This window comes from Rattus norvegicus, chromosome 12 (assembly GCF_036323735.1).
Source record: "Rattus norvegicus strain BN/NHsdMcwi chromosome 12, GRCr8, whole genome shotgun sequence".
Lineage (NCBI taxonomy): Eukaryota > Metazoa > Chordata > Mammalia > Rodentia > Muridae > Rattus > Rattus norvegicus.
Window position 1 is genome coordinate 51,258,612 of NC_086030.1, and position 21,949 is coordinate 51,280,560.

General features: G+C 47.5%; 1 protein-coding gene and 1 long non-coding RNA gene across 10 annotated transcripts in view; one reads left to right on the plus strand and one right to left on the minus strand.

Annotated features, from left to right (window-relative positions):
- The window catches only part of Ttc28 (tetratricopeptide repeat domain 28), a 440,646-nt gene that overhangs the window by 255,796 nt on the left and 162,901 nt on the right, over positions 1–21,949 (minus strand). The window lies entirely within an intron of this gene.
- Positions 1,143–10,936, plus strand: LOC120096015 (uncharacterized). Of its 5 annotated transcripts, none has more exons than XR_010056613.1 (3): positions 1,143–3,676; positions 9,058–9,225; positions 10,303–10,936. It is a non-coding gene; the product is annotated as an uncharacterized LOC120096015 (long non-coding RNA). The 5 variants fall into 5 exon arrangements; XR_005492092.2 differs by having other exon boundaries at positions 1,144–3,814; XR_005492094.2 differs by lacking the exon at positions 1,143–3,676 and adding an exon at positions 3,824–7,655.

A 21,949-nucleotide genomic window follows, 5' to 3' on the forward strand; every position in this document is an offset into this window, starting at 1 on the left:
ATGTGCAAACCCTGAATGTTGGCCAACATATGAAGTAAAACCAGTAAGGCGGCACACATCCCGGCCCTGAGAGGAGCTGGAGTCCACTGTAACTGAGCCACCTGCAGTGAAGTATCTCATGAGGAAGCAACGTGGACAGTGCCAAGGACAGTTTTAGTTAGGAGAAAGGAAGGTCACGCTCTGTTTCCAGACTAGTGTCTGGCTCCTGGGCTCGGCTCAGCTTCCAGAGAGGCTCTGAGGCCACCAACACACCCAAGCACTCTTACACTGCTCTCTGTGGCTGGTTCTTTATTGGCGCCCTAGTCCTAAGGTCATTGCTTACTGTCCCTGAGTTTTGGTTTTCTCATAATGAAACAGAGATAGAGACTTGGGCCTCAAATAGAATCTGGTAATAGTACAGGAGGATACACACACACACACACACACACACACACACACACATCGAATATTAAAGTATACATTAAAAGACTCAGCCACAGGCTGGTAAGATGGTTCAGCAGCTAAGAATGCCCGAGGTAAATTCCCAGCACCCACATGTCAGTTTCCAAGCATCTATACCTCCAATCCCAAGAGATCAGATGCCCCTTCTTACAGGGGGGCATGCATGCACATAGCACGCACACATACATACATGAAAAACATTCATAGACATAAAACGAATATATAAGTCTAGAAGAAGAGAAAGAGGAAGAGGAGTAGGAAGAGGAGGAGAGGAGGAAGAAGAGGAGGAAGGCGGTGGCGGTGCCTGGGCATAGTGGTGCCCACCTTTAATTGCAGCATTCATGTAACAGAGGCAGCAGGATTTCTGTTGAGTTCAAGGCCAGCCTGGTCTGTACAACAAGTGTGGTCCATATAAGTCTCAGAAAGGGGGTTAGGGGAAGGCAAGGTCACAAACATACAAGTGTTGCCTGGGAGGTCAGGAGTTAGAGGTAGTTATTTAAGTTGTGGAACTTTGGGGTAAACTTTGCTACTATTCATGAAAGTCCCTCTTGTGACAGGTACTGTGTCCATCGGCTAAAGCCTCCCAAAGGCCTGCCTTGTGGGGCTGCCTTTCCACACTGTGACAACTGGGCAGATGGAGACAGGTTCACTCCAGGGCTGAGTGCCAGAGTCTGGATTTAGAACAATCTTATTGTCTACATTATTTAGATGTTTAGAATACTTGGAATGATGCTGTAACCCTGCTAAAAATAAGCAAACATGGGAAGGGGGTAGGGGAATCACCCCTAGAAATAGCTCTTGCTTTTGTACCATGGGGAAATGGAATCAGAACAAAGGCAATGGCTCCCTTCACACCCCCTGTCATGTGACCACAAGAACTCAGGAGCACCTCGAGTTCCATGTAAGAGTGGAGCTGATGTCATCTCACTCTACCTTCACAAACCCCATTGTCCTGTCTTCGTTTGCACGCAAGTAAGTCAGAATTCGGGAAGACTGAATTACTTTTTTTTTTTTTTTTTGGTTCTTTTTTTTGGAGCTGAAGACCGAACCCAGGGCCTTGCACTTCCTAGGCAGGCGCTCTACCACTGAGCTAAATCCCCAACCCCCTGAATTACTTTTTAAAAATCCACTTTGGCCAAAATAGAGTAAGGAAAAAAAAAAGACTTACCTACCTAATGACTTAAAACAACAAAATGTCCTGGAAAACAAAATCTGTGAGTGAGCATTTTCTGACACTAGGTAATGGGGTCACAGCCCCTGTGATGGACAGAGTATAAAAGCGAAGCCCACACCTGCCCAGCTCTAAGATGGGAACCTGAAAGTTTCCTGAGGTGGACTGACAAGGCGGGGCAGAGTCTAACCTCCACTGTGGAAGCCTGGAGAGGAAGATGGAGAACAGACTGCCACTGTCACCAGGCACCTTCAGCAGACAAAGAGTAGCACAACCACCTACAAAAATGTCCCTGTGAGGGGAAAAAGAGTCCCAGAAAGGACTGAAAGAGCTTTAATGGGCTCAAGACCCCATATGAACAACAATGCCAACCACCCAGAGCTTCCAGGGACTAAGCCACTACCCAAAGACTATACATGGACTGACCCTGGCCTCCAACGTCATAGGTAGCAATGAATAGCCTAGTAAGGGCACCAGTGGAAGGGGAAGCCCTTGGTCCTGCCAAGACTGAATCCCAGTGAAAGGGATTATTGGGGGGAGGGAGGTAATTTGGGAGGATGGGGAGGTAAACACCCAAATAGAAGGGGAAGGGGAAGGGCTAGGGGAATGTTTGCCTGGAAACCAGGAAAGGTAATAACAATTGAAATGTAAATAAAAAATACCCAATTTAATAAAGATGGAGAAAAAAAAGCGTCCCAGAGCAAGCAACACTCTCAAGCTAACACCGGTTAAGAGGACGTGAGGCAGCTCACAAACCACCAAGGAGAATCGCAGCAGGGACCAGCTGGCCAAGCAGTCTATGCCTCAGTAGTGAGCAAGGTCAACCTGCACCCAGGAATGCCCTCGTCTCACTCGGACAGACGTTTGAAAGCAAGGTTCAGATAAAGCGAACCATCTCCATGAAACGCAACAGCAACAAAGTCTAAAGGTGTTTCCTAAATACAAGAACACAGAGCGCATGAGAAAGACAAACATCATCGGGCCTAGCAGCGAGCGAATAACACAGGGCATGTGAACCAAGGGGAAGCAGACAGAGCAGCATAGGGCAGCACAAAGATAACATATAAAAAGAAGTTATCATCAGGCCCCCGAGCAGAGGGAGGCTTGAGAGGACAAGGAGATTGAAGATTTCACAGACACAAATCAGAGGTCTGGAGATAAAGACCGTAATGTCCCACAGGAGGGGAACAGATGCCTGCATAACTAGCAAATTCCAAACTGAAGGTTGGTAAATCTGGAGGCACACTGACAGAAGCAATTGAAAGTGAAAAACACTTCCAACAGAAAATCAGGGTGGGAGTAACCTCCAGCAGATCTGAATCAGAACAAGGAGTAACATCCAACGGACCAGAGTGAGAGTAACCTCCAGCAGCCCAATCAGAGTGAGAGTAACCTCCAACAGCCCAATCAGAGTGACAGTAAACTCCAGCAGACCAATCAGAGTGAGAATAACCTCTAGCAGCCCAGAGTGACAATAACCTCCAGCAGTCCAATCAGAGAATAACCTCCAGCAGACCAATCAGAGTGAGAGTAACCTCCAGCAGTCCAATCAGAGTGAGAGTAACCTCCAGCAGCCCAATCAGAGTGAGAGTAACCTCCAGCAGCCCAATCAGAGTGAGAGTAACCTCCAGCAGCCCAATCAGAGTGAGAGTAACCTCCAGCAGACCAATCAGAGTGAGAGTAACCTCTAGCAGCCCAATCAGAGTGAGAGTAACCTCCAGCAGACCAATCAGAGTGAGAGTAACCTCCAGCAGACCAATCAGAGTGAGAGTAACCTCCAGCAGCCCAATCAGAGTGAGAGTAACCTCCAGCAGACCAATCAGAGTGAGAGTAACCTCTAGCAGCCAATCAGAGTGAGAGTAACCTCCAGCAGACCAATCAGAGAGTAACCTCCAGCAGACCAATCAGAGTGAGAGTAACCTCCAGCAGACCAATCAGAGTGAGAGTAACCTCCAGCAGACCAATCAGAGTGACAGTAACCTGCAGCAGACCAATCAGAGTGACAGTAACCTCCAGCAGACCTGAAGACCTGCAGTTGAGTCTTATGGAGAAAAGAACAGGAAAGTATATATGAGAAAATCAGTTAACAGATACTACTACCCGAAGTCACACATCATGATCAGCTGGTATAAGTGTGTATATAATGTGATCTAAGTGTGTGTGAACGGGCACAGACAGGGCCAGGCTTGGGAACATTTGGAGGTAACAGGATGACCTAGGGTGTTGTTCCTTGGCATTCACCTTTACTGTTCATTTAGTGTGTGTCTGTGCGTGCGCGCGCGCGTGTGTGTGTGTGTGTGTGTGTGTGTGTGTGTGTGTGTGTGTATGTGTGTGTGCGTGCGCACCCACAACACATGTCATGAAAGAACTCAGCACAGGAGACCTTCACTATGAGGCTTGTGTGACTCTGCATGCTGGTACAAAACCCTATCTGCAAGGCAGGCTCGTTCCCTGGTTCCCTCCACCACCCCTGCCCACAGGACAACAGCATTGGGTTCTCAACTTCGCACACGACAATGGAGACCGTCGTTTTATGGAACAAGTAGCATGCACAACCCTGTGCAGGTGCTTCTGGAAATACTCAGCCCACGAGTGCTACCCTACAGTCCTGTTCAAGCTCTTCCCCAACATAAGAATGCACCATCGTGCCATCTTCACAGCTGACATGCAAGTCCTGGCTCTTCCGGTTGACTGGTGAGAAGGGTTAGGTTCCAGACCCTCACCTGGGAAGTACCTCTCCTTCTTGGTTGGCTTACCCAACTGCAAACCCAGACAGGATGAGACAGTGTTTGCCTCGGTCTTGGGTATGTTCTAGTACTGGACTTAACAACTATGGGGGAGGGGATGGGGGATAAGAAGACTGAACTTGAAAACAAGCTGGTCAAGTTTCTCGTGGGGATACCATCATATTCTCAAAACCAGTGTAAGGAGACCCAGGGGAATACATGAGACATTAGTAGCTTGTGGCGGGTGTGGCAAGGTTGGCCTAAGAGTGCAATCGTGGCATGCATGCAATGGGGCAACCAACTGCTTCCCAATTGGGCTTAAGGCCTACTCAACAGGAAACACGTGTCTGGTATAAATCCAGCCAAGAACATATGGCTAAGGACGACACAGGCCCCAGAGGAGAATTTACTACTGTTATTCTGCTAAATGAATGTGGTATCAATTTGCCCTCTAAACTGCACTGTGTGTGTCTCTGCACAGACAAGTACAGCTCTCAGACCTCATTGGAGAAATTTCTTAGTGCTATGGATGGTGGTTAGCAAATACACTCACCACTGATCAAAGTGCAGAGAATCAGTGTCTGAGGAGAGCTCAGCCATAAATGGGGTGTCTTTGCTATGCTCCCTCCCAAGCCCAGGGATCACTGTGAGAGAGACAGGGAGGAAAGAAAGACTGTAAGAGCCCGAGGTCAGGGAGGAAGAGAGATGACAGCGTCTTCTGGGAATATATAGGATGGCCTCCTACATGAACTCATGGCACTGTGGTTGCCTGCATAAGACCTGCACATGACCGAGCCAGTCGGCATTCTAGTGTGGGATGGGGAAGGGCTCATGGTAGAACTGCAGCAGCTTCTGGGGGAAGCAGAGTCAGTTGTGACCGACTCCAGTGATGGCCACATACTTATGAGTACCTGGTCAGCACAGATTAGACTTGATGAGTGATAAATAAAAAGAAATGGATTGGGCCAGAGAGATGCTCAGTGGTTAAGACCACCAGCTGCTCTTGCAGGAGACCCGGGTTCAGTCCCCAGCATCGCACTTTGGTTCACAACCATCTGTGACTCCAGTTCTCCATCAGCTAACAGCCTCTTCTGGCCTCTGCAGACACCAGGCACGCACATGGGTGTGTAGACATACATGTCAGAAAAACACTCACATATGTCACATAAAATAAATATATTTTTTAAAGGAGGATAGGAAGTTGGCAGGTCAGGTTGGTGGGAGGAGATCTGGAGGAGCTCGGATTGAATATGATCAAAACAGATTGTGTGAAAGCATGAAGTAAATAATTAACTGTAGGTTTTAAGAAGAGTAAATAGTTGAGGTTGTGTTCCTAGCTCCACTACTGCCTGGGGATGAGGTAACTCACAAATCTTCTGTGTCTTCTGGTCCTGACACTCCAACATAGAGCATGACATCTGCTATGCGTCCCACTTCATGGGCCTATCAGAGCTGCCTGTGGGGCAAAGGTGCGTCACGCACGTGAAGTCACTGGTACCGTACCAGCGCCCAAGGATACCAGGCCCCTCCCTCTCAACCAGAGGAGACTCCAGAAAACAGCTGCCTCTTAGGAGACGGAGCCTCCCTGTCTGCAGCCTGTCAGGAACCTGGCATTTCTGAGGTTATTTCTGTGGTAACCTACATGATTCATCTTACCAACTAAAATCACGGCTTGTGAGGAAACACAAACTGAAAATTACAGGGAGAAGAGAGACTTAAAAATGTACTTGAAAATAATAAAAACTCAAGTGAAGTCACTTAATCCAGTATTTTATTAGAAATTGGACCAACTCCAATTCTCTTAAGGGTACCACAGTTTGCTAACCAGATGTTAATACTGTTCTGCCAAAGAAAATGGCAAGATTTATAGGCTATTTTCCATAAAACTTGTCTTGTTTATATTTCCAAACATATATTTCTCTGATGTCCTGAGAGATTAGATTAAAAACTAATCAAAGTATTCCTCAACTTACTCTCAGACACATTAGCAATGTCCTTATAGGAGGCACAGGAGAGAAAGTGCCTGTTCTTGGAGATTTGGCTAAAGAACAAAAGAGATGGCAGTGGACAGACAGCATCCAGACTTACAGCTAAAAGGCAGACACTGTAGACACAGCCCAGGCCCAATGGCAGGACTTAATTACTCCATTATAACGAACAGCATGAACCTCGATAGTGGATCGGCAAGGGAGTCTGGAGGATGCAGGACAGCTGGCACGACCCTAGCCATCACCGAGGGCCATGGAACCACCATCCAGATAACCAAGGTTCAAAGTCAGCTCCATGCACTTTCACTGAGGTTGCAAACAGCAACACAGGAACATGCAGCAGTGTAAAAATGACAGCTGATGAGTGTCTCATTGCTCCCTAACAGACTTGGCGAGAGTCATCATCCTTCCTCAGCCTTAGAGCTGCTTCTCACAAATGTGCCACAGTCATCTTCGGAACAGAAACAGCAGAGTAGATCTGATTGCAGTACAGACGTCTCTGGAGGCCAGAGGTGTGAGGTCCCCTGGAGCTTCAGTTCACACATGGGCGCTGGGATCCGCATGAGGGTCCTCTGAAAAGAGAGCACACGCTCTGATACGTGGGCCACCTCTTCAGTCTCTGTCCCCCGATCCCACCAACCACCTTCAGGAAAGCAGGTCTGAGCATGGCTGCAGACGGTGCTGTGACACCAGCTTCGTTCTGTCTTACTGATTGAGTGGACTCAGCTCTGCTGGGTCTCGAGCGAGGAGTGTGCACTCCTGCATGCTTTCACGGGCTCGGCCACTGGCTTCCTCTGGTTGGTCTTCATGCGTCGTTTGATGATGGAGGATGGATGCTCTGGTGACCAGACATCACGCTTCTTCTTTGATGAGAACAGTATCAAGGAGGATGAGCAAATCCTTTACCTATTGCCTCTGTCCACATCGCCCTCCCAGCTCCACCTGTCCTTTCAGATAACTGCCCACAACCTAATCTGAAGTGCATTACACCGTTGAATTCTGTATACATGCTTATTAAACCACTGAGATGCTTAATACTCATCAAAAAAAATAAGCCATTAATTCCAGCTACCTTCCCCACAAAACTTCTGTCTACACTCTCTCCCTTTCTCCAACCCACTGGAGACTTGGGCCAAGTATCTGAGTCCCACTCTTTCTGTTAAGACCCTGTCTAACCCTTCTAAAACTTCACTTAGCTCTGCTTTTCCCATTCCCGTCACAAGCCTTTGCTGTCCACTGTCTCTCTCGGCCTCCCCAAAGCCCTCCTGTATCCCATGGAGCTGAGAAGATGCAGAAGGCTTGCTCCCGTGTAAGTGGAGACAGTAGCAGGTAGGTGCTTCTGGCTTTGTTCTCAGACATGACCTCATGTTGCCTGGGATGTCCAGGAACTGACCGTGTGTCCAGGGATGATGCTTCTCACCCTCATCCTCTACCTAACAAGTGTGGGGATTACAGGAAAGCCCCATCTCTCCTGCTGGCTTGTCTTCTGGCCTTGATAATCTGGTTTTTTCTTTAGTTTCGTTTGGATCTGTTGAGACAGGACTTCACTATGTAGCCCAGGTTGGCCTTAGACAGGTCATCCTTCTGCCTCAGCCTCAAAAGGTAGATCACTATGACCAACTCAAGTAGATGCAATTTTTAAGAGTTTGAGGTTCAGAGCAAGATTGAATAAAAGGTACAGACAGATTTCACATGCTAACCACACAATACTTTTGGGATTAGTGTGGAGAACAAATACACACCAGCCGTATGTCTATCTGAGTAGCTATATAGTCACCCGTGGTGAGGTTTTTGCAACTTTAGAAACTCTGATTGGGTCACCCCTTCTTCACAACTCTAACTGGCATAGAATTTATGGAGAGCAAATCAAGTCCTTTAGTCCTATTTTTTTTTTATTTTTACTTGTATTAATTGGTGTTTGTGTGTGCAGATGTACATACACGCGGGTGTGTGTAAGTCCACATGCATGTGGAGGTTAGAGGGCAACTTTGGGGAGCCCGTTCTCTTCTTCCACTGTGTGAATCCTTGACCATCAAACTTGGGATGCCACCTTGGCGGTGAGCACCTTTACCAAAGGACCTGTCTCACTGGACCTTTAGTTTGGTTTCAAAGAGTTCTACGGTTTGTATCCACCTGTCTCACTGCTGTTTGTATCCACCCGTTCTTTGGCTGTATCTTTCACTAATCAGCCCCATCTCCTTGCTTCTATGCAATCTGAATTCTACACACAGTTCTACTCCCTGTTTCTGATCACATTCTACATTTCACTATTTCTGTTCTGTGCTCCAGCTCTGCCAAAAATACTTCCCTTCCAGCACGTCTGCCAAGCTCTCCCAGTCTTTCAAAGCCCAGCTGGGACCCCATTTTCTACAGGAAGACTCACCCAACTACGGCGGTTGGCCGGCATCTGCCTCTGTTTCTGCTATACTTTCAAATGTTAACTTTGTGTCTCTTTTCCAGTCCTTGCCTCGTGGGCAGGGACCACAGAGTGCGTGCTGAACAATACCTGGCTTATGAAGCAGGCCGATGAGGAGCGGAGTGTGACTCATAGTCTAGGGGAAGCACACACGAGCCACTTCCTAACTTTTCACCATTTATTTCCGGTTGCGTCCACTAAACATTCGAGTCTTTAACATTCTACTAAAATACACACTTCCACTGAACACTTAGCTGAGACAGACAGAACATAAAAGTTACTAGTTTGTGTTGGATTTTCCTTTTCATTCCCTAGGGAAAAAGTGGGAAGCAGAACACTGCAGGAAGAGTAAAGCAGCTACAGCAGGAGGCTACATGGAGAAGGCTCTTACATTACTTAAGGGAAATCTGAAGTGATCATCTGCACACAAGGTTAAGAATGATTCGCACCTCAAGCCAGTCTTCCTCCTGTTGTGGCTGCTTAGTAAGTGACCCTGCTGGCTCATGGCTGCACTTCCGGTGCCTCACTTCCCATGCGAGGTCCCTCCTCATATTCTGCAAGTCAGTCCTTTCACCCTACGAGTTTGCCACGTACATTGTGAATATCCTCCTTGCTGCTCACACCCATGCTCAGCTATACGTCTGAGCTGTCTGTTCTATTGTTTTTATTGTTGTTGGGTTTTGTGGGTGGGAGGATTCAGGCTCACAGGTGCACATGCTTCTGGGGCTCAAGGCAGCAAAGATTTGGGGGGGGGGCTGGGGACAGAACCCAAGGCCTTCTGCTGAGCTAAATCCCTAACCCCCCCCTTTTTTATAAATCTATTTATTTATTATATACACAGTGTTCTGCATATATATCTGCATACCAGAAGAGGGCATCAGATCCCATGACAGATGGTTGTGAGCCACCATGTGGTTGCTGGGAACTGAACTCAGGACCTCTGGAAGAGCAGTCAGTGCTCTTAACCGCTGAGCCATCTCTCCAGCCTGGCAGCATAGAGTTTTAAAGTTCTGTAGTCAGCCCTGTTATTTCCTATAAGTTGTCACTTCTCGGTGGACAGTTTTGTAGTGTGTGTGTGTATATATATATATATATATATATATATATACACACACACACACATATATATATGTATATATATATATCCTACACACACACACATATATATGCACACACACATATACACATATACCTGTGTGTATGTGATGTTATAAGAAAATATATATACATACACACATATACACATACCAGTGTGTGTGATGTTATAGGAAAATATATATACATACACACATATACATATATACCTGTGTGTGTGTAGTGTTAAAAGAAAATACCCAGTTTTTATCCAGAGTCAAAAGTCTACTATTGACTGTATTAATAATGTATGCATTAAAATTAGAAACAACTGAAAATATTATTATTTATTATTCTCGAGATTTTAAATTTAAAATTGATATTCATGTCCAAATCTGGAATCCCCAGAAAGCCTCAGCCCCCACCAAGGGGTCTTTCTCTGATCATGTTGCGTTTGCTACACTAAATCCTGCTTGTGTCCCACAGGCTCGGCTTACAGCAGATCCACACTGACTGTGCACGGTGATCTTATCTGCATCAATGTCAGGCTGACTTTCAAAGCCCCAGTAAGCGATGTGACCTCTCGGGTGATGTTAAACTATGGAACAAAACCAATTGAAAGGCAAGACAAATAAGGACCCTTCTGTACCCACTCTCATATCCACAGGGGCTGCTGCCCAGCCCCCCAGAGCCAAGGGTCTCCTGCTTTGTTCTGTGGAAAGCAGTAGTGTGCAGAGCACACAGCATTTGACATTGCCTGAATCTCGGCACATACACTATTACGCTGTCCCCACCTGCTCAATGTTTTGTCTTCTCCTCAGAAAGTCAAAAAACCTACGGGAACTAGTGCTCCAATTCCCACTTGGACCTGAATGATCTACTTACTGTAGGCGAGATGAACAGCCAATACTCTTTCAACTAAAACTCCACACTTTACCCTTAGTCCAAGCCTCCAAGCAGGAGCTTGAGTTTCAGCTTTAAAATTTGGACTTGGAATGAATTAAGCTGTGTGTTCGGCCTGGCCCCAATGACACACATTTGCCCAGCAATGGGCACGTGTCTCTGTGTGTGTGTGCATGAACTCAATAAAGGACCATCAAGACACACTACTTTCTTTAAAGACGATAGTTCAGTCGGCCACTGTTTCCTGTCTTTCCTTTCTGCCTCCCTTCCCTTTTCCAGAGGGCAGGAGGTGCACTAGAAAGCATGTTTGCTTTCTGAACAGCCGCAGCCCCACTACTCATTGCTACTGTGTGTTACATAAGCCTATACCCACAACCCCACATGTCTTTAGTGCTATTCCACCCCTGAGATACCCTGCTCAGCCACCAAGTTATCTCATTACAAAATCCACTCAGATAAAAGCAATGACATTTAGAAAGGCACACAGAGTCAAGGCCTAATTGCTGCACTGCTGTGATCTGAGGCAGATTGGTCCTCAGGTGAGCCAGCCCAGGAAAAGCATTGACAGACTCCATCTGGAAACCACAAGAATCTGGAGGGAGGGAGGACCTCAGTCAAGGCTTCTCAGGCCCAATCCCAGAGTTATACAGGATCAACCGGAGAGAAGGGTGCTTCAGTGCTCATGCCCACCCGGTTACATCACTTGCAGGGTAGAAGCTATGTCACTTGCACACAAATGGTAGTGGCTGGGCTAAGATCACAGTCAGGAACAGCAGGTTCACTGGCTCCTGAGCCCCTTTACTTAAAATATCCATTCAAATAGAATTTGGAGTGAACTTAAGTATCATCCAAAGGAGTTTTCCCAGACTTCAGAAATCTACGTGCCGACTAGCAGGCTCTGTTTTCTTCCTAGATCCTTTCACATTTGTAAGTCTGTCTATCTTTCCAGAAAGTTTAAGTAACCTTTTCTGTGTGTTGAAATGTGTACAGGAACTATCTGCCACATTAGATATTTTAGGAGACTCAGGAAGAAGGTGACTCCCTAAGAAAGCCGATGAGCTCTGCCCGTTAGCCAGTGCTGTAGTGAGCCCTTGCTGCTTGGTGCCTAGTCACCCAGTGAGGAAACCAACAAATGCAGCTGGACAAACTGCAGCTCAAGGATTGCATCCCTGACTCAGTCCTCAGAGCACCAGCTGGCCACAGCTTCTGCACACGTGAACAACTCTACAGGAGAAAGGACACACTCCTCAGAGCCCTGATGTCCGGTCAGCAACTTCTGCACAGGGCAGCTGTACATGTGAAAGGACATAGGGACTTTTTTGGGGGGGCGGGGGTTGTTTTTCTCGTTGGTTGGTTGGTTGGTTTGGTGTAGCTAGATGTTGGAAGATAAATGGGCTACATTTTATTTGATATGGAGATAGAATTTTCTCAGACTAGGTGTGACTTCCTAGCCCTCCTTTATAAACACCTAAGAATTTTGATAAGGAGGTTGGGTGATTTTTCTAGGGTTATCTGTTCAGTGGCAAAATCTATTTCTGGTCCAGTGTATTTTCCATACTGCACAGTCACATTACCCTACATCTGCTAATAGACAGAAAAGATAACACAGTACTTAAAGTAGCAATGTTACCTATCAGATACATAGTCTGAAAGGAAAACCCAACTTGGGGAAATTCTTTAGAAATGGAGACAGCGGGGCTGGAGAGATGGCTCAGAGGTTAAGAGCACTGACTGCTCTTCCAGAGGTCCTGAGTTCAATTCCCAGCAACCACATGATGGCTCACAACCATCTGTAACGACATCTGATGCCCTCTTTCTGTGTGCCTGAAGACAGCTACAGTGTACTTATAATTAATAAATAAATGTTTAAAAAAAAAAAAGAAATGGAGACAGCATTCCCTGTCAAGTCCAGGCTGGTTCCAACTGGTGATCCTTCTTCCTCCAGTTTCTAAATAGTGACATATCAAAGTACAGTGTATGTGTGTGTGTGTGTGTGTGTGTGTATGTCACATCAAAGTACAGTGTATGTGTGTGTGCATGTGTGTGCATGCTCGTGTGTGTGACACATCAAAGTACAGTGTGTGTATGCACAAAGCAAAATATGTATGTGTGCATGTGTGTACATGTGTGTGTGCATATGTGTGTGGCCCAACAAAGTACAAATATGTGTGTGTTCGTGTGTTTGAAACACATCAAAGTAGTATGTGTATGTTTTTGTGTGTATGTGTGCACATGTGTGTGCATGTGACACTTCAAAATACAGTGTGTCCATTGTGCGTGTGCGCATGTGCGTGTGCATGTGCGTGTGTGTGTGTGTGTGTGTGTGTGTGTGTGTGTGCGCACAGCTTCGTGACTGCATGTTCACAGACAGGCAGGAGAGATTAAACTAGCTTAAGGAAAGCCAAAGGTTCAAGCCTCTCTCAGGAAACCGGAGCCTGTCCCCAGCACACTGGCCTGAGACCGACACCTGGCAGGCGGCTGCTCACACGGCCTGCAGTTGCACTTGCGGGGGCTTTATTCTGAGTTATCAGTTTCTGGATGCAAGTGTTAAACAAAGCCCACGGCAGCCCAGATCATTTCCTCCTCCCCTCCTCGTTTTAATGAAGCCACGAGTTCAGTGGAGTCTAGAGATTTAAATTCTAATCATTTTCCCTTTGCCCTTTAACACAGGTGCTCCCAAGGGAAACTTCACTTCCAAGCATCACCACAGCAGGCCCCGAATCAATAACCCACAGCTCTAAAAGGCAAGAATGCCTAGTAAATGCTATTTTCTTCCTCCATCTCCATCCCAATTAAAGAAAATGAAATCTATACAGCAGTAGAGGAGCTTCCAACAGATCCGCCAAGATAATAAAAACCCTCGGATATCTCAAGCAGACTGAGAAAATGCTGTGCTTCCCTCCCTCGGGGTAGTGCTAGCCCAGGACAGCAGATGAGGTCTGAGAGGGTACTCCTAACCCTGACTGACTTTCTACCACTACAGGTTTCCCAGGAATAAAGCATTTGCCTTTTCCCCCGGCCCATGACAGCTGCAATGCTAAAAGTATGCAGCAAAGAGACTGACTGCATGGCAAACCGATTCACCAGGAAGAACCGAGATAAGCTAAAATCCAAATTCAACGGGTGCTTATGGGACAGCTTTTTATATACCAGATAGTGAGTCTGATACTTAAAGAAAACAACAAAAATATTATTTTAACCCAGGGTGAGGGCGATGGCTCAGTCGGTAACCTGGGTTTCACTGTGCGGGCATGAGGAGCAGAACTACATTACACATGAAAATGGCATGGTGGCGTGTATCTGTGTTCCAGCGGTGGGGAGGCAAAGATAGGTCAGCCACGCCTGTGGGTTCTAGGCCAGCCGCAGCTACACAGAGAGACCACATCTTGAAAAAAGATAATAAGGAGGTGGAGAGTGATTGAGATTGAGACATAAGACATCAACCTCCAGCCTAAACACACACACACACACACACACACACACACACACACACACACACACACACACACACGAGAGAGGGAGGTGGAGAGAGAAGAAATGAAAAAAGAAGGAAAAGGGGGAAGGGGAGGGGGAGGGGAGGAGGGGAGGGAGAAAGAGGGAGGAGGAAAAGGGAAGAAGGGGAGGGGATGGGAGGGGAAGGAGGGGGAGGGGAAGAAGGGGAAGGGAGGGAGAAGAGGGGGAGGGGGAGGAAGGAAATTCAGTCCCTGGTCCAGATCATCTTGCTGGCCCTCTGTACCTTACGTACGCATCCTTCACAGCCCGCTGCCCCTTGATAAGATTCTGCAAAGGGTGACAGAACTCAGTGCTTGACAGGCAGAAGAGTGAATTCAGTGTTGAGAGCTGCTATGGATGATAGGCAGGAGCACCACCCCCAATTCTGCTGCTCAAGCAGGAGCCTGCATAGAGCAAACCCCAGTCCGCCTGCCTTGTGTTGCAGCTCGAGTGAAGTAAGCAGGCAAGGCCAGAAGGTGGTCATGCATGCACAAGGCCAGGGGAAGCATGTGCTCCAGGGACTGGGACTGCTGATTGGCCGCTCATTTGTTACTGCTCTTTTGATTCTTTCCCCCTATTAGTTGTAGCATCAAAATTTTATACTACAAAATACACCACAAACGTAAGAAGTTAGGAACTCAGATCCAACGGCAGAGCAACAGAACCAGTTCTCCGATCCCCCTCCTCAGTCAGGGTAATTGTGACTGACAAACTCAGCATCTTGGTGCACACACATGAAATGCACTCTACAAGAGACCCCTTCCTGATGCACAGTGCTGTCAGCTTAGGATTCCCAAGAAAACCTCATAATGACCCCAGATTCCCAGGCACCCCCAGAGTTTGTAGACTAGGCCTGGACAAGTCTTGCCGACAAGACTTGGCAGTCCCGTACAGCACAGCGCAGGCCCTGCTTCAAGATGACACGAGCTCACCCGCCGTGACATACAAATCTGTTAGGGATGTAATGTAGCCCTGCAGGACTGCCAGGCAGAGCGGCAGGTGAGTTCCTAACACAGGCCCTCTGCGAGCTGTGGAAGCCAGAATGGAAGGAATGCTCCCAGCTGAACTCAGGAGATGGAGAGGGAGAAAGGAGGGAGAAAGAGAGTGAATACAGACAAAGGGGAAAGAATGCACAGCAATAGAAATGCAGGAATGGGGCGGGGTATGGGAGGAAGGGGAAAAATCCGCTGGGGTTCATGCAGCTTTGTCTCTAAGCCTCTCACAAGGACACACTGCACACTGAAAGGTAGTCGCCGGGAAATGGGTTTCTTGTCGCCAAGCATTACGGCCTAAATAAAAGACAAGTACACCTGGAGCTCCACCAATGGCGGGGATTTACTGACCCTAACAGAATTTCTAAAGGGCTGTTCCCAGGCAATTCCCCTTTGCACTGCTGGCTCTGACTGAGGAATCGCCTCCAGTGAGGTCGTTTGCAGTCTCCCGAGGACTGACTGTCTTCCATCATTATTCTAGGGCATTAACCCACAGCTACACCTTAGAAATCTCAGGCTGGAACAGCCAGTTCAGATGTAACGAGATTGTTAAGACACAATCTGGGTTACACAAATCAAAGTATTTTGATTATTAGCTGGGGAGACTTGGCAGTGACACTCACTGTGAGATCCCCAACCGGCTGACCCCCACCAGACGCTGTCATTCTCTAGCCAACCATCCCATGTCTGCCTTTGTTTGAAATTTAAATCCCCGCCTGGCTTCCCCAGCCTCTCGGCTCATTTCTGAACCCTTTCCAGTACAATCTGTGTATAATCTGAGAATAGAAGTGAATTTTATCATCGATGTTTTTATAATCACACAATTTATCTTAAGCGCCGTTCAAAGATAAGCTTTTATTCTCAAAGCGGTACACCATTGAAGTGGCCGAGTTATTAGCTGGTGCTCACTGTAAAGCTCCACTACTTATCACGCCCCACAACGCCCCACAACTAGCTCATGAGCTATCCTCACCTATTTTCATAAAAAGAATTGGCCAGCTATTGCTTGTGACAAATGTTTGCCCTGAACGCCGACCAACACTTCGCCACCCTGACCCAGAGAGAAGGTCTGCCCTTTACCCCACGTACAACTTTCAGTGAGACGATAAACTCTACACGCCCCTCTACGGCTTCCTTTTGAAAGCCCAGACCTTCTCTTTTCCATTTCTGGAAGTCTCCATCTCATTAAATTCACACAAACTCAAACATCACAGATGGGTCCCAGCTACCTTGTCTAAACTGTGTACCAATCAGAGCCCATAATCAGCCACGTTTCACTTCAAGCTCTCTTCACCATCCAGGAATGACCTGCTGGCCTCCAGTCGCCGGCCTGCCAGATCAGCCCTTTCTCTTCCCCTGGGCTGCCCTGGCCCCTGACCTAAGCCCCGTTATATACTTTGTTGCAAACATCAGGTTTGTTACAAAGCTTGTTGCAAATAGAACCAAGCTGACAATTAGTTCATCCTCGATCCAACACACACACCCTTCCTTTGGTTTTGAGGCCATATCTAGAATGATTGAGATGTAAGTGAACACTATGATTTAATATGCAAATATTAGCTAAAATATTTAGGGTAGCCCATATGGCAAAGGCACTATGTGCCAATTCTCCATTTACAAATGCATTTCTACTGTAACTACTTCAGCCATATATATCCTAAACAACCACATCCAAAACAATTTTTTTCAACCTGAAGTTAACTAAAGTCCTCAATTCTTGGACTCAAACATTTTTCAAAAGATATAAATACAGAGGCTGAAGAAATGGATCAGTGATTAAGAGCATGGCTGGAGGGGCTGCCCCTGAGCCTGTTGCCTGCCAGCCTGTGGATCCCAAGCCCCTACATAAACCTGGTCTTCTAGCCTCAATGGGAGAGGAATGGGCCTAGTCCCTCGGGGACTTGACATGTGACATGTGGGGTGGGTGTGTGTGTGTGTGTGTGTGTGTGTGTGTGTGTGCGCACGCGGGCACGCGTGCGCGTCTTCCCCTTCTTCTTTGAGAGGGGGAAGATGGAATTGGGGAAAGACTTGCATGAGGGGGTGCTGGGGTTGGGTTGTAAAGTAAATAAATTAATTTAAAAAAAATAAAAAGAGCTGGTCTTAAAGAGGACCTGGGTTCGATTATTCCCAGCACCACACAGCAGTTCACAACCATTTGTAACTGCATTTCCAGTGGATCAAACACCCTCTTCTGGCCTCCTCGGGCACATGTGGTACACAGAGATGCATGCAGGCAAAAAATCTATACACATAAAAAATGAGTCAAGATATAAATACATATTCATCAAATATTGAACTATTACAATTTTTGCTTTAAATTATGTTTCAGATTATTTAGTTCTTGCTTGTGTTTAAGTTGAGAAAGATGGGGGTACTCAGAGGTCAAGGGGACAGGGAAGTGTAAGAAAAGAGAGGTAACAGAACAGTGGGGCGCAGACCAGCTGGTTAAAAGCCGAATGTAAAGGGGAGGCAGAGAGAAGAGCTGAGGCACATGGGAGTCGGCCGAGAGAGCGAGCTGTGGGAGACGGGAGACGTGAGCGAATCACACTTGAGGGGCCTTCACTCCTTGCTCCTCATCTGATAAACAACAGCTGGGTTACCGCTTCTCAACTGATGAGTCGAATCCGATGAACAAAATACGAATAAAAACCATAGTCCCCAGACACACCTAAAAGATGCCTAGTGAAGCGAGGCATTTGTGTTCTCTCGGTCACTCACCGGGTGAACTGAGATCCCTGCTGTGGAAGGCACCAGGACAAGAAACGTGCCCAAGTCAAGATGCCTGTCAACCAAATCGATGGCATCCGTGAAGGGAGAGAAGCCAGCTGTGGTGGCCCAAGCCCTTAGTCCCAGCACCTGGGAGGCATGGGCCGAAGCAGGAGGATCACTGTGGACTTAAGGTGAGCCGGTTCGCATCGTAAGCCTGAGCCACCCTTCTTTGGGAATGCGGAGGACAGTACAATGAACTTACTCTGTTACCCCAGTCAAGTTTCACCCTACGTGAACTAATACTTCCAGGCGAAGATCTGAATCATTCACTAAACATCTCCCGTTGGGACGGGTGTCCTAGTCAGGGCCACTGGTGCTGTGATGGGCCATGAGCCAAACCAACTTGGGGAGAAGGGGGTTTATTTTTCTCACTGTTTCATGTTGTAATAGTTCATCACCCAAAACACGGAGGGCAGGGGCTCAAGCAGGGCAGGAGCTGGAGGCAGGAGCTGGTGCAGAAGCCATGGAGGATGCTGCTTACTGGCTTGCTCCCCATGGCTTGCTCAGCCTGCTTTCTTATAGAACCCAGGACCACCAGCCTGGACCACCACCACAGCGGACTGGCCAGACCCACATCAATCAGTAACTGATAAAACGCCCCTGGACTTGCCCACAGCCCAGGCTTATGGAGGCATTTTCATAATTGGGGTTCCCTCCTCCCTGATGAGTTTAGCCTGCGTCCAGTTGCCATAAACTGGGCTGGACGAGCCAGTAAAATGGCTCAGCTCACTCTCGCGCTCTCGCTCCCTCTCTCTCTCTCTCTCTCTCTCTCTCGCACACACACACACACACACACACACACACACAGAGACACACACGCGCGCGCGCGCGCGCACGTAACAGAAATGAGTTTTTAAATGTACCACTAAAACCCAGGCATGGCAGAGCACACCTGTAAGCCTAGCACAGGATGTGAGGCAGGTTCAAGGTCTTCCTCGGCTACTGGGAGAGTTCAAAGCCAGCCAAGCCCTATCATAAGCTGAATTCACCGCTGCTACGCTTTATACATAAGATACTTTTATGCTGTTCTCAGATGAAAGCTGAGATCTAACATCGGCTCTTTGCTCAAGGCTGCCTACCCTCAGTCCACAACTCATATCTGACTCTGCCATCATTTCCTTCCAGTGCGGCTTCCACAGAGCACACCCATCCGGCTGCTGGAGCAGAGAAAGCAGTGTGCACAGCGCGCCCCAGCGGACCCCGACACACCAAGCGAAGAAAGCCTGGAATTCGGAGGCTCCACAGAATTCCAGTTTCCAGAAGTGGTGACAGACACACAGACACACAAAAGAGAAAGGCTTCTGCTGTCCACTCTAAATGACGTCCGAGGCATTGCTATGAGACATGGGTCCATGAAAAACCCAGCTTGTTAAAAATCTTGCAGTGGCACAAACAACATTAAGGCCTACTAAAACCTCCCGGTGTCACACGGTGCCGGCCGGTGACCTGTGATAACATGTGTGGAATCTCTGCTTTCTGGGATGTTTAGAAATATTTTATTTTTATTATTGTAACTATGCATAGGTGTGTGATAGCATACAGCTATGCCCACGTGAGAACAGTGCCTGGGGAGCTGGAATCACAGCTGCAAACCACCTGGATCCAGGTCCTCTGGAGGAAACCCAGAAACTGTCCTTACCCTGAGTCACCTCCCAAGCACGGCTTTCCGGGATTCTATGCATATGAGTTTTGGAGATTCCTAAAGCTTCCCTTTAGACGAGTCTATAATCCTTCCTCATTTTGAAGCTCAAAAGTACAGAACTGTGGAGTGCACCTGATATAAAAAGATTCAAGTTGGAGCTCAGTTCACAACTTAGTGACAGTTACTAACCAATTCTCAGACTCAGTCTCCTCCATGTAAAACAGCTATTCTGAACCTCTCCATGTTGCCATCCTGTAAGGTGACACGGCTCTGGGGCAGTGACCAGCATTGAGCGAGACCCTGAACAGTAGCTAGGTTTGGCCATGCCTCTGCGGAAACGTCCATGAAAATGCGTAAGAATTAGAGGAGTTTTACTCCCAATTTTGCTCTGACAGTCAAGGCTTCACATAGTTAGACGGGGTCTAACTATTAAGCTAGCACTGAAATAAGATCCACAGATGGTGTCTACACAACTTCACAGTTTCAAAAAGACAACTTAACCTAAGGGGCGCCCATGTTCAAACTGCAGACAGCATGCTTCTGAACTTCCTGATGGTGCCATTAAGCAAATGAGACACAGGAGCCCTGGCTGCCTCTTGCCAAGTTCATTGGAAGGAACAGAACACTAGCCCATACTCTGCAAGTGGTGCTGGACCCAGACCACACACGAGGAGAGCACTGTCACGCCGCACCCCCCACAACACTGGTGACATCAGTGCCCATAAGGTGGCCCGGCTTTAGAACAGGCAGGCGGACTCCACTGTGAACGTTCAATTTATTTGGTGTCAGCTGTTCCCGTGTTCATTGTGAGACTGAGTTCTAGATTCAAAGCGTTGCTGACATTTACTCAGGTTGTTCACCGTTTTAGACCCTAAAACAGGGCCTTCAGAGACAGCTCAATGGTTAGGGGTGCTTACTGTTATCAGTGAGGACCTGGATGCAGTTCCCAGCTTTCACAAGGCAACCCACAACTGCCTGTAACTCTAGTTCAAGAGGATGCAAAGCCCTCTTCTCACATCCTGAGGTTCATGCATGCCCACAGTGCACGCACAGATGCCACACATACACAAATGCAAATACATTAATAGTATTAATAATAATAAACTAAATAGACCCTAAAACAGATGCTACCTGAGCCAGGTACGTCCGTGAAGGCCAACAGTGCCTTGAGGATCGTTGGCTCCCAACACATCTGGTGGTGGGTTATAGCTGTCTCTTGGCTGTAAAGGGTACACTGCCGGAAAAGCCCCCATTTGGTCTGCTCATATACATGGGGCAGGCAGAAGGCAGTTTTAGTGGCCTTGTCATCATCGGTAAGCAGATTTGTGTGGTCCAAAGCAGCCACAGCTATGATTTCCTCCTAAGCACCAGCTCTGCGGCCATTCACTGCTCGGTGAGGGATGTCGGCAAAGCTGGAAAGTCAACAGGGACAATGAATTGAGATGTTTCTTTTAAGAAATGTTTGTCTCACACGCTTGGGTAACAAGCTCCCGTTTTGAAACTGCAGCTTGGCTTAAGGTACCTTTGCTTGTCAAATGACAGGATCCAGGAGAAACACACTCAATAACATCGAAGAAACCTCCTCATTTGTCAAGAAGTGAGGGCATCAGATGTGTTCATTCTCTTCCTGATGCAACATACAATAAGGAAATGACGAAGGCAGCAAATAAGGACTTCAGCTCTCACACGTTGCACAACGCGCATTGCACGTCGCCTCCCCTGGTACCTGCTCCCTCACAACTGCCTCGCGGCACCTTCCTCCAGCTTCCTTCCTCCCCTCCTCCAACACAGCAACCACCTCCCTCTCTCTCTCTCTCTCTCTCTCTCTCTCTCTCTCTCTCGTCCCCACCTCACTCTTCCCTCCCCCCTGCCCATCCCCAGTCCATCCACGTGACATGTTATCCAAACATTAACTCTGCCCTTAGGTGTCGGGGAAGGCGGGGAGAGTTGTAACTTTAAGTAGTTTTAAGGGGCAAGAACCCCGGGAATGTGGGGATTGGTAACCATCATGAAGGATACAGAAGGTGGCCAACGGTAGTGGCAGGAAACTGATCCAATCCCACGGCCCGGGAGTGACCAATGTCTGACGCAAGTGGAGTGTGGCCGAAGGTTTTATTCTCTAGCATCTACTGAAATGTATGGTCTTGCTGTATGTGTGGCAGATTAGCATTTAGCAATGTGCGTTTTCAAGACATACTTGAGTAACTATCTCTCAGCTCTGAGCAGCTAATAAAGAAGTCTGCCTTTGTTCGGAGTTCCCTAAAGAAGAAGGCTTGATTTACTTAGCTTTCATGTTACAACACTCAATTTTCATATGCAGCATGAGCAACTTTTT